This window comes from Phyllobates terribilis, unplaced genomic scaffold, assembly GCF_046119375.1.
Source record: "Phyllobates terribilis strain yellow unplaced genomic scaffold, ASM4611937v1 Scaffold_2__4_contigs__length_985480577, whole genome shotgun sequence".
Classification (NCBI taxonomy): domain Eukaryota; kingdom Metazoa; phylum Chordata; class Amphibia; order Anura; family Dendrobatidae; genus Phyllobates; species Phyllobates terribilis.
In genome coordinates this window covers 338281050-338295730 of record NW_027362762.1, presented here as the reverse complement: position 1 = coordinate 338295730, position 14681 = coordinate 338281050, and the positions used below count along the sequence as shown (strand labels likewise).

Here is a 14681-nt window from a genome sequence, read left to right as displayed (position 1 = left end):
AGTACACAGGTTTACACTGCTGCTATGTCACATGACCGGTACACAGGTATACACTGCTGCTATGTCACATGACCAGTACACAGGTATACACTGCTGCTATGTCACATGACCGGTACACAGGTATAAATTGCTGGTATGTCACATGACCGGTACCCAGGTACACACTGCTGCTATGTCACATGACCGGTATACACTGCTGCTATGTCACATGACCAGTACACAGGTTTACACTGCTGCTATGTCACATGACCGGTACACAGGTATACACTGCAGCTATGTCACATGACCAGTACACAGGTATACACTGCTACTATGTCACATGACCGGTACACAGGTATACACTGCTGCTATGTCACATGACCGGTACACAGGTATACACTGCTGCTATGTCACATGACCGGTACACAGGTATACACTGCTGCTATGTCACATGACCGGTACACAGGTATACACTGCTGCTATGTCACATGACCGGTACACAGGTATACACTGCTGCTATGTCACATGACCGGTACACAGGTTTACACTGCTGCTATGTCACATGACCGGTACACAGGTATACACTGCTGCTATGTCACATGACCGGTACACAGGTATACACTGCTGCTATGTCACATGACCGGTACACAGGTATACACTGCTGCTATGTCACATGACCGGTTCACAGGTATACACTGCTGCTATGTCACACGACCAGTACACAGGTATACACTGCTGCTATGTCACATGACCGGTATACACTGCTGCTATGTCACGTGACCAGTACACAGGTATACACTGCTGCTATGTCACATGACCGGTTAACACTGCTGCTATGTCACATGACCAATACACAGGTATACACTGCTGCTATGTCACATGACCAGTACACAGGTATACACTGCTGCTATGTCACATGACCGGTATACACTGCTGCTATGTCACATGACCAGTACACAGGTATACACTCCTGCTATGTCACATGACCGGTTTACACTGCTGCTATGTCACATGACCAGTACACAGGTATACAATGCTGCTATGTCACATGACCAATACACAGGTATACACTGCTGCTATGTCACATGACCAGTACACAGGTATACACTGCTGCTATGTCACATGACCGGTATACACTGCTGCTATGTCACATGACCGGTTTACACTGCTGCTATGTCACATGACCAATATACAGGTATACACTGCTGCTATGTCACATGACCAGTACACAGGTATACACTGCTGCTATGTCACATGACCAGTACACAGGTATACACTGCTGCTATGTCACATGACCGGTACACAGGTATACACTGCTGCTATGTCACATGACCAGTACACAGGTATACATTGCTGCTTTGTCACATGACCAGTACACAGGTATACACTGCTGCTATGTCACATGACCAGTACACAGGTATACACTGCTGGTATGTCACATGACCGGTACACAGGTACACACTGCTGCTATGTCACATGACCAGTATACACTGCTGCTATGTCACATGACCAGTACACAGGTTTACACTGCTGCTATGTCACATGACCGGTACACAGGTATACACTGCTGCTATGTCACATGACCAGTACACAGGTATACACATCTGCTATGTCACATGACCAGTACACAGGTATACACTGCTGCTATGTCACATGACCGGTACACAGGTATACATTGCTGGTATGTCACATGACCGGTACCCAGGTACACACTGCTGCTATGTCACATGACCGGTATACACTGCTGCTATGTCACATGACCAGTACACAGGTTTACACTGCTGCTATGTCACATGACCGGTACACAGGTATACACTGCAGCTATGTCACATGACCAGTACACAGGTATACACTGCTGCTATGTCACATGACCGGTACACAGGTATACACTGCTGCTATGTCACATGACCGGTACACAGGTATACACTGCTGCTATGTCACATGACCGGTACACAGGTATACACTGCTGCTATGTCACATGACCGGTACACAGGTATACACTGCTGCTATGTCACATGACCGGTACACAGGTATACACTGCTGCTATGTCACATGACCGGTACACAGGTTTACACTGCTGCTATGTCACATGACCGGTACACAGGTATACACTGCTGCTATGTCACATGACCGGTACACAGGTATACACTGCTGCTATGTCACATGACCGGTACACAGGTATACACTGCTGCTATGTCACATGACCGGTACACAGGTATACACTGCTGCTATGTCACATGACCGGTTCACAGGTATACACTGCTGCTATGTCACACGACCAGTACACAGGTATACACTGCTGCTATGTCACATGACCAGTACACAGGTACACACTGCTGCTATGTCACATGACCAGTTCACAGGTATACAATGCTGCTATGTCACATGACTGTACACAGGTATACACTGCTGCTATGTTACATGACCGGTACACAGGTATACAATGCTGTTATGCCAGTACACAGGTATACACTGCTGCTATGTCACATGACCGGTACACAGGTTTACACTGCTGCTATGTCACATGACCGGTACACAGGTATACACTGCTGCTATGTCACATGACCGGTACACAGGTATACACTGCTGCTATGTCACATGACCGGTACACAGGTATACACTGCTGCTATGTCACATGACCGGTACACAGGTATACACTGCTGCTATGTCACATGACCGGTTCACAGGTATACACTGCTGCTATGTCACACGACCAGTACACAGGTATACACTGCTGCTATGTCACATGACCGGTATACACTGCTGCTATGTCACGTGACCAGTACACAGGTATACACTGCTGCTATGTCACATGACCGGTTAACACTGCTGCTATGTCACATGACCAATACAGAGGTATACACTGCTGCTATGTCACATGACCAGTACACAGGTATACACTGCTGCTATGTCACATGACCGGTATACACTGCTGCTATGTCACATGACCAGTACACAGGTATACACTCCTGCTATGTCACATGACCGGTTTACACTGCTGCTATGTCACATGACCAGTACACAGGTATACAATGCTGCTATGTCACATGACCAATACACAGGTATACACTGCTGCTATGTCACATGACCAGTACACAGGTATACACTGCTGCTATGTCACATGACCGGTATACACTGCTGCTATGTCACATGACCGGTTTACACTGCTGCTATGTCACATGACCAATATACAGGTATACACTGCTGCTATGTCACATGACCAGTACACAGGTATACACTGCTGCTATGTCACATGACCAGTACACAGGTATACACTGCTGCTATGTCACATGACCGGTACACAGGTATACACTGCTGCTATGTCACATGACCAGTACACAGGTATACATTGCTGCTTTGTCACATGACCAGTACACAGGTATACACTGCTGCTATGTCACATGACCAGTACACAGGTATACACTGCTGGTATGTCACATGACCGGTACACAGGTACACACTGCTGCTATGTCACATGACCGGTATACACTGCTGCTATATCACATGACCAGTACACAGGTTTACACTGCTGCTATGTCACATGACCGGTACACAGGTATACACTGCTGCTATGTCACATGACCAGTACACAGGTATACACATCTGCTATGTCACATGACCAGTACATAGGTATACACTGCTGCTATGTCACATGACCGGTACACAGGTATACATTGCTGGTATGTCACATGACCGGTACCCAGGTACACACTGCTGCTATGTCACATGACCGGTATACACTGCTGCTATGTCACATGACCAGTACACAGGTTTACACTGCTGCTATGTCACATGACCGGTACACAGGTATACACTGCAGCTATGTCACATGACCAGTACACAGGTATACACTGCTGCTATGTCACATGACCGGTACACAGGTATACACTGCTGCTATGTCACATGACCGGTACACAGGTATACACTGCTGCTATGTCACATGACCGGTACACAGGTATACACTGCTGCTATGTCACATGACCGGTACACAGGTATACACTGCTGCTATGTCACATGACCGGTACACAGGTATACACTGCTGCTATGTCACATGACCGGTACACAGGTTTACACTGCTGCTATGTCACATGACCGGTACACAGGTATACACTGCTGCTATGTCACATGACCGGTACACAGGTATACACTGCTGCTATGTCACATGACCGGTACACAGGTATACACTGCTGCTATGTCACATGACCGGTACACAGGTATACACTGCTGCTATGTCACATGACCGGTTCACAGGTATACACTGCTGCTATGTCACACGACCAGTACACAGGTATACACTGCTGCTATGTCACATGACCTGTACACAGGTACACACTGCTGCTATGTCACATGACCAGTTCACAGGTATACAATGCTGCTATGTCACATGACTGTACACAGGTATACACTGCTGCTATGTTACATGACCGGTACACAGGTATACAATGCTGTTATGCCAGTACACAGGTATACACTGCTGCTATGTCACATGACCGGTACACAGGTTTACACTGCTGCTATGTCACATGACCGGTACACAGGTATACACTGCTGCTATGTCACATGACCGGTACACAGGTATACACTGCTGCTATGTCACATGACCGGTACACAGGTATACACTGCTGCTATGTCACATGACCGGTACACAGGTATACACTGCTGCTATGTCACATGACCGGTTCACAGGTATACACTGCTGCTATGTCACACGACCAGTACACAGGTATACACTGCTGCTATGTCACATGACCAGTACACAGGTACACACTGCTGCTATGTCACATGACCAGTACACAGGTATACAATGCTGCTATGTCACATGACTGTACACAGGTATACACTGCTGCTATGTTACATGACCGGTACACAGGTATACAATGCTGTTATGCCAGTACACAGGTATACACTGCTGCTATGTCACATGACCGGTTGACAGGTATACACTGCTGCTATGTCACATGACCAGTACACAGGTATACACTGCTGCTATGTCACATGACCAGTACACAGGTATACACTGCTGCTATGTCACATGACCAGTACACAGGTATACACTGCTGCTATGTCACATGACCAGTACACAGGTATACAATGCTGCTATGTCACATGTCCAGTACACAGGTATACACTGCTGCTATGTCACATGACCAGTACACAGGTATACACTGCTGCTATGTCACATGACCAGTACACAGGTATACAATGCTGCTATGTCACATGACTGTACACAGGTATACACTGCTGCTATGTCACATGACCGGTACATAGGTATACAGTGCTGCTATGTCACATGACCGGTACACAGGTATACACTGCTGCTATGTCACATGACCGGTACACAGGTATACACTGCTGCTATGTCACATGACCGGTTCACAGGTATGCACTGCTGCTATGTCACATGACCAGTACACAGGTATACAATGCTGCTATGTCACATGACTGTACACAGGTATACACTGCTGCTATGTCACATGACCGGTACACAGGTATACAATGCTGTTATGTCACATGACCAGTACACAGGTATACACTGCTGCTATGTCACTTGACCGGTACACATGTATACAATGCTGTTATGTCACATGTCCGGTACACAGGTATACACTGCTGCTATGTCACATGACCGGTACACAGGTATACACTGCTGCTATGTCACATGACCGGTATACACTGCTGCTATGTCACATGACTGTACACAGGTATACACTGCTGCTATGTCACATGACCAGTACACAGGTATACACTGCTGCTATGTTAGATGACCGGTACACAGGTATACAATGCTGTTATGTCACATGACCAGTACACAGGTATACACTGCTGCTATGTCACATGACCGGTACACAGGTATACAATGCTGTTATGTCACATGACCGGTACACAGGTATACACTGCTGCTATGTCACATGACCGGTACACAGGTATACACTGCTGCTATGTCACATGACCGGTTCACAGGTATGCACTGCTGCTATGTCACATGACCAGTACACAGGTATACAATGCTGCTATGTCACATGACTGTACACAGGTATACACTGCTGCTATGTCACATGACCGGTACACAGGTATACAATGCTGTTATGTCACATGACCAGTACACAGGTATACACTGCTGCTATGTCACTTGACCGGTACACATGTATACACTGCTGTTATGTCACATGTCCGGTACACAGGTATACACTGCTGCTATGTCACATGACCGGTACACAGGTATACACTGCTGCTATGTCACATGACCGGTATACACTGCTGCTATGTCACATGACTGTACACAGGTATACACTGCTGCTATGTCACATGACCAGTACACAGGTATACACTGCTGCTATGTTAGATGACCGGTACACAGGTATACAATGCTGTTATGTCACATGACCAGTACACAGGTATACACTGCTGCTATGTCACATGACCGGTACACAGGTATACAATGCTGTTATGTCACATGACCGGTACACAGGTATACACTGCTGCTATGTCACATGACCGGTACACAGGTATACACTGCTGCTATGTCACATGACCGGTATACACTGCTGCTATGTCACATGACCAGTACACAGGTATACACTGCTGCTATGTCACATGACCGGTACACAGGTATACACTGCTGCTATGTCACATGACCGGTACACAGGTATGCACTGCTGCTATGTCACATGACCGGTACACAGGTATACACTGCTGCTATGTCACATGACCAGTACACAGGTATACACTGCTGCTATGTCACATGACCGGTACACAGGTATACACTGCTGCTATGTCACATGACCGGTACACAGGTATACAATGCTGTTATGTCACATGACCGGTACACAGGTATGCACTGCTGCTATGTCACATGACCGGTATACAGGTCCTGCATGTATTTGCTATGTGATGTGTACACATTGATATGAGCCTACTCATGCATAGCAGCAGGAGGTTACAGAGCCGCACACTAGGGGTCGCTGTAGACACTGCGCTAGTTGAGAGGCGGTTACAAGGCACAGGAAGCGGATGTCTCTAGCAGCAGGCTGTCTAACGAGAGTAAGGAAATGAAAACAGAGGCTGACGCTCTTGCCCCTAGTTCTCTACTGCTCTGGTGGAGTAGTGCTGACTGCTGAGGTGAGAGCAGGCGCCGAGTCGTAGAGCCTGCACCTGGACTTGAGAGACCCTGACAGGAGAGAGACTGCCCCGTATACAGGACTGCTGCTGGGACTCTGCCACCCTGGGACGAGGGTTGCGTCTAGTTTGGAGTTGATTTTTTGTGGTCCTCAAACAATCAACTCCATTCTAGCTGATTCACCAGTGAGCCGTCTAAATCGGAGTTGATTTTTTGAGGCCTCATTTTATCAACTCCACTCTAGACGGCTCACTACTGAAGTGACTAGATCGGAGTGGATATTTTGTGGTCCTCATTCCAGCAACTCCACTCTAGACGGTTCACTGGTGAGGTGACTAGATCGGAGTTGAATTTTTGAGGCCTCACTGTAGTGACATGTTTTTGAGGACCTCATTTTAGCAACTCCACTCTAGCTGATTCACTGGTGAGGTGACTGGATCGGAGTTGATCTTTTGATGATCTCTCTGCAGCTTCTCCATTCTAGACAGTTCAGTTTCTACAGTGATGTTCCTCAAAAAATCACCTCCAATGTCCAGAATGGAGCAGATTCCCGGATCCTCATAGTCTGCAATGTAGTGGAATTGGAATGTACACACATTGTAGATATATATCAGCTTTATAATTCTAATGATTTCATGTTTTTATTTTTTAGGTACTTGCTGAAACTGTTATATTTATTACGTATTTCCAAAGGGCAAAATTTTATTTTTTTCATGATTAATCAAACTTGCATTTTATTATCGCTTTTTATAATATAAATAATCACACACAGCGCTGATCGTTCAGTTTTACGCGGGGAATAACATAACAGAGCGCAGCGAAAGAGTGCTCATAATTTACAACATTGTATTGGAGTGGATTTTTTGAGGACCTCATTTTAGCAGCTCCATTCTAGCTGATTCACTAGTGAGCCGTCTAGATCGGAGTGGATTTTTTGAGGATTTCCTGTAGCCTTCACTCTGTACAGTTTGGTGCTGAGGTGACTGAAATTGAGTTTTTCAAAGATTAGGTGTAGCCTCGTGAGGAAAAACATAACAGAGTGCAGCCGACAGTCCTCATAATTTACAACATAGGATTGGAGTGGATTTTTTGAGGTCCTCATTTGAGCAACTCCATTCTAGCTGATTCACTAGTGAGCCGTCTAGATCGGAGTGGATTTTTTGAGGACCTCATTTTAGCAACTCCATTCTAGCTGATTCACTAGAGAGCCGTCTAGATCGGAGTGGGTATTTTGAGGATATCCCTGTAGCCTCCAAACTGTACAGTTTGGTGCTGAGGTGACGGGAATCGAGTTTTTCAAAGAGTGAGCGGAGCTTTGCAGGGAGAAACATAACAGAGCGCAGCAACAGAGTCCTCATAATTTACAACATTGTATTGGAGTGGATCTTTTGAGGTCCTCATTTGAGCAACTCCATTCTAGCTGATTCACTAGTGAGCCGTATAGATCGGAGTGGATTTTTTGAGGATCTTCCTGTAGCCTTCACTATGTACAGTTTGGTGCTGAGGTGACGGGAATCGAGTTTTTCAAAGAGTGAGCGGAGCTTTGCAGGGAGAAACATAACAGAGCACAGCAACAGAGTCCTCATAATTTACAACATTGTATTGGAGTGGATTTTTTGAGGACCTCATTTTAGCAACTCCATTCTAGCTGATTCACTAGAGAGCCGTCTAGATCGGTGTGGATTTTTTGAGGATCTTCCTGTAGCCTTCACTCTGTACAGTTTGGTGCTGAGGTGACTGGAATTAAGTTTTTCAAAGATTAGGTGTAGCCTCGTGAGGAAAAACATAACAGAGCGCAGCCGACAGTCCTCATAATTTACAACATAGGATTGGAGTGGATTTTTTGAGGTCCTCATTTGAGCAACTCCATTCTAGCTGATTCACTAGTGAGCCGTCTAGATCGGAGTGGATTTTTTGAGGACCTCATTTTAGCAACTCCATTCTAGCTGATTCACTAGAGAGCCGTCTAGATCGGAGTGGGTATTTTGAGGATATCCCTGTAGCCTCCAAACTGTACAGTTTGGTGCTGAGGTGACGGGAATCGAGTTTTTCAAAGAGTGAGCGGAGCTTTGCAGGGAGAAACATAACAGAGCGCAGCAACAGAGTCCTCATAATTTCCAACATTGTATTGGAGTGGATTTTTTGAGGTCCTCATTTGAGCAACTCCATTCTAGCTGATTCACTAGTGAGCCGTCTAGATCGGAGTGGATTTTTTGAGGATCTTCCTGTAGCCTTCACTCTGTACAGTTTGGTGCTGAGGTGACTGAAATTGAGTTTTTCAAAGATTAGGTGTAGCCTCGTGAGGAAAAACATAACAGAGTGCAGCCGACAGTCCTCATAATTTACAACATAGGATTGGAGTGGATTTTTTGAGGTCCTCATTTGAGCAACTCCATTCTAGCTGATTCACTAGTGAGCCGTCTAGATCGGAGTGGATTTTTTGAGGACCTCATTTTAGCAACTCCATTCTAGCTGATTCACTAGTGAGCCGTATAGATCGCAGTGGATTTTTTGAGGATCTTCCTGTAGCCTTCACTATGTACAGTTTGGTGCTGAGGTGACGGGAATCAAGTTTTTCAAAGAGTGAGCGGAGCTTTGCAGGGAGAAACATAACAGAGCACAGCAACAGAGTCCTCATAATTTACAACATTGTATTGGAGTGGATTTTTTGAGGACCTCATTTTAGCAACTCCATTCTAGCTGATTCACTAGAGAGCCGTCTAGATCGGTGTGGATTTTTTGAGGATCTTCCTGTAGCCTTCACTCTGTACAGTTTGGTGCTGAGGTGACTGGAATTAAGTTTTTCAAAGATTAGGTGTAGCCTCGTGAGGAAAAACATAACAGAGCGCAGCCGACAGTCCTCATAATTTACAACATAGGATTGGAGTGGATTTTTTGAGGTCCTCATTTGAGCAACTCCATTCTAGCTGATTCACTAGTGAGCCGTCTAGATCGGAGTGGATTTTTTGAGGACCTCATTTTAGCAACTCCATTCTAGCTGATTCACTAGAGAGCCGTCTAGATCGGAGTGGGTATTTTGAGGATATCCCTGTAGCCTCCAAACTGTACAGTTTGGTGCTGAGGTGACGGGAATCGAGTTTTTCAAAGAGTGAGCGGAGCTTTGCAGGGAGAAACATAACAGAGCGCAGCAACAGAGTCCTCATAATTTCCAACATTGTATTGGAGTGGATTTTTTGAGGTCCTCATTTGAGCAACTCCATTCTAGCTGATTCACTAGTGAGCCGTCTAGATCGGAGTGGATTTTTTGAGGATCTTCCTGTAGCCTTCACTCTGTACAGTTTGGTGCTGAGGTGACTGAAATTGAGTTTTTCAAAGATTAGGTGTAGCCTCGTGAGGAAAAACATAACAGAGTGCAGCCGACAGTCCTCATAATTTACAACATAGGATTGGAGTGGATTTTTTGAGGTCCTCATTTGAGCAACTCCATTCTAGCTGATTCACTAGTGAGCCGTCTAGATCGGAGTGGATTTTTTGAGGACCTCATTTTAGCAACTCCATTCTAGCTGATTCACTAGAGAGCCGTCTAGATCGGAGTGGGTATTTTGAGGATATCCCTGTAGCCTCCAAACTGTACAGTTTGGTGCTGAGGTGACGGGAATCGCGTTTTTCAAAGAGTGAGCGGAGCTTTGCAGGGAGAAACATAACAGAACGCAGCAACAGAGTCCTCATAATTTCCAACATTGTATTGGAGTGGATTTTTTGAGGTCCTCATTTGAGCAACTCCATTCTAGCTGATTCACTAGTGAGCCGTCTAGATCGGAGTGGATTTTTTGAGGATCTTCCTGTAGCCTTCACTCTGTACAGTTTGGAGCTGAGGTGACTGAGGCTATGTGCCCACGTTGCATTTATGAAGCAGAAAATTTCTGCTGCATAAATGCAAGTCCTCTCCCGGAAAAACGCATGCGGAATTCCGCACGCGTTTATCGCGCTTTTTTCGCGCGTTTATCACGCGTTTTCCACATGCGGAATTGCCTTGCGTTTTTTATGCATTGGACAAAGGCAATTCCGCTTGCGGAAACGCAAAATTAAATGACATGCTGCGGATTTTTGAACGCGGCATAAACGCTGCGGAAAAATCCGCAGCATGTGCATAGAAGTTGCGGAAACCCATTGGGGATCATGGGGTGCGGGTTACCAAGCATTTTACAAGCGTTTCCGCTGCGGAAATTCCGCATCAAAAACGCTTGTAAAACGCTACGTGGGCACACAGCCTTAAATTGAGTTTTTCAAAGATTAGGTGTAGCCTCGTGAGGAAAAACATAACAGAGTGCAGCCGACAGTCCTCATAATTTACAACATAGGATTGGAGTGGATTTTTTGAGGTCCTCATTTGAGCAACTCCATTCTAGCTGATTCACTAGTGAGCCGTCTAGATCGGAGTGGATTTTTTGAGGACCTCATTTTAGCAACTCCATTCTAGCTGATTCACTAGAGAGCCGTCTAGATCGGAGTGGGTATTTTGAGGATATCCCTGTAGCCTCCAAACTGTACAGTTTGGTGCTGAGGTGACGGGAATCGCGTTTTTCAAAGAGTGAGCGGAGCTTTGCAGGGAGAAACATAACAGAGCGCAGCAACAGAGTCCTCATAATTTACAACATTGTATTGGAGTGGATCTTTTGAGGTCCTCATTTGAGCAACTCCATTCTAGCTGATTCACTAGTGAGCCGTATAGATCGCAGTGGATTTTTTGAGGACCTCATTTTAGCAACTCCATTCTAGCTGATTCACTAGAGAGCCGTCTAGATCGGGGTGGATTTTTTGAGGATCTTCCTGTAGCCTTCACTCTGTACAGTTTTGTGCTGAGGTGACTGGAATTGAGTTTTTCAAAGAGTCGGTGTAGCCTCGTGGGGAAAAACATAACAGAGTGCAGCCGACAGTCCTTATAATTTACAACATAGGATTGGAGTGGATTTTTTGAGGTCCTCATTTGAGCAACTCCATTCTAGCTGATTCACTAGAGAGCCGTCTAGATCGGAGTGGGTATTTTGAGGATATCCCTGTAGCCTCCAAACTGTACAGTTTGGTGCTGAGGTGACTGGAATTGAGTTTTTCAAAGAGTGAGAGGATCTTCGTAGGGAGAAACATAACAGAGCGCAGTAACAGAGTCCTCATAATTTACAACATTGTATTGGAGTGGATTTTTTGAGGACCTCATTTGAGCAACTCCATTCTAGCTGATTCACTAGTGAGCCGTATAGATCGGAGTGGGTTTTTAGATGATGTCCCTGTAGCTTCTATTCTGTACAGTTCATTGCTGACCTGACTAGAATGGAGTTGCTGGAGCGATGTCCTCATAGGATCAAATGCAATCTAGACGGCTCATGACTGAAACCTCCAGAATGGCGTTAATTCCAGGAGCTCCTCATAGATTCCAATCTAGTGGCATAGGAATTATATATGGATGTATGTATTGTCACTTTTTGTAACATAAATAATTACACACAGCACTGATTGTTCAGTTTTGGCCGAATTTGACTTTTACTGTATTTCCACCAATCACAGCCACAGCATCGACATTTCTGAAGAGTGGGCGGAGCTATAAAACATTTATGTGATCATTTTTGCCACTTTTGTGATGTAAATTATGATAATGTCCACCCGCTCTTCAAAATGCTGGGGCTGACCAGGACTTGTGGACAGACAAGAAAAGTAACATTTTGTCAAACATGAACAATCAGAGCTTTGTGTAAGTTTTTAAACTGTGAAAAGTGATAATATAAAAAAAATTTTTTTTAAGTTAACCAAAAAAAAAAAACTGGCCCAGCTTTGTACCTCTCACCTTTTATTAATACTGGCTTGCAAAATTTGTTTCTTAATGAATTGTGGCTGTAATCTTGTATAATGTCTGCCAAGAAATAATAAAACACCCTGCAGCAACTCCAATCTATATGTCTCAGCACAGAGATGACAAGATTGAGCTGCTGCCCTGAGGTCCATGATTTGTGGGCACAATGTACTGTGTATAAGGACGTCCTCTTTACAGAAACTTCATTCTAGATGTCTCAGTACAGAGGTGACTAGATCAGAGTTACTGCACCGAGGCTCATGATTTCTGTGCACTGTACTGTGTATATGGATGTCCTCTGTACAGCAACTCCATTCTGTCTCACTACAGAGGTGACTAGATGGGAGTTGCTGCCCTGAGGTTCATAATATTTGGGCAGGCAGTAATGTCTATAAGGGAGTCACCTGGAAACGGTGATCCCTGCACGGCCTTACTCCCCTGATGGTGGGGCCGATGAAACGCGTCGGGAGAAAACACACTTGAGATAGCGATTTATTGAGACAATTGGTCCGGAGGCTGGTATGTCACATGATGAGGGCATAGAGCTGCAAGAGAAAGTGTGGACAGTGAATAAACTCGGCGAGGTCGTTCGTCATTTCATAACGTTTTTTTAGCACACACAAGTCTTTTGATTGTTTTATCAGGTATATCCAGGTAGAAACTTTAATAGAGCTAATGTATCCTGACATCTCCTGGTGAGGGATGTCTGGAGCCAGGACCATCTTAAGTTCAAATCTAATGAGATAAAGATACTGCTGAGTTCTAGGCCCTATTATTGATGCTTTGCATTAAAGGCAAAAAAGAGGGAGGAGAGGGTTCAACTCACCATCCCCTCGGAGTTTGTTTGTATGCTGCGTTCTTCACCCCCGCCCTCTCATCAAGACTGGCATGAACATTAATCAGGTGCATAGTTCTTTTAAGGTGATAACGCAGCAATTTAGCTCGAGTAGTTAATATTTTGTATGCATTTATGTACAGTACAGACCAAAAGTTTGGACACACCTCATTTAAAGATTTTTCTGTATTTTCATGACTTTGAAAACTGTACATTCACACTGAAGGCATCAAAACTATGAATTAACACATGTGGAATTATATACGTAACAAAAAAGTATGAAACAACGGAAAATATGTCTTATATTCTAGGTTCTTCAAAGAGAATGCCAAGAGTGTGCAAAGCAGTCATCAAAGCAAAAGGTGGCTACTTTGAAGAACCTAGAATATAAGACATATTTTCAGTTTTTTCACACTTTTTTTTTTGTTAAGTATATAATTCCACATGTGTTAATTCATAGTTTTGATGCCTTCAGTGTGAATGTACAATTTTCATAGTCATGAAAATACAGAAAAATCTTTAAATGAGAAGGTGTGTCCAAACTTTTGGTCTGTACTGTACATAAATGACATAGCCGAGTGCTGTGATGGCCTATTTTTTATTAGTCCCATACAGAATCCATGAATGGATGGACAGACCTGTGCTATGTATACGTGAAAATTACTTAATTAAACATGGACAGTCTTTCCTAAGTAACATTGGGGTCCCTGGTGGTCCTAACCTCAGCAACTTATGTTTTATCCAATATGACTAACAGCACGTCCCTCACTCGGCCTGTGTTCATGGACTGTAATGTAATCAGGCCTAGGTCAACATTTCTTGTTGCATCTAGTGGATGTGAACCCTTCCCCCATCCAGAGGCTGATCCCAGTAGACAGAACAATAGACTCATATTTGGCCCAGTCAGTTGCGTGGTGACTCCCAACGCTGGAGGGTCTCAGGCT

The 14681-nt window shown here is 44.8% G+C and overlaps 1 protein-coding gene across 4 annotated transcripts in view; it reads left to right on the top strand.

Moving 5' to 3' along the window:
* The first annotated feature begins 6985 nt into the window (after nucleotides 1–6985).
* TMEM131 (transmembrane protein 131) overlaps nucleotides 6986–14681 on the top strand; it is a 255588-nt gene continuing 247892 nt past the window's right edge. For all 4 annotated transcript variants that reach the window (XM_073664550.1, XM_073664548.1, XM_073664549.1 and 1 more), the window contains exon 1: nucleotides 6986–7213. The gene's annotated coding sequence lies outside the window, so the exon portion shown is untranslated. The remainder of the gene's footprint in view (nucleotides 7214–14681) is intronic.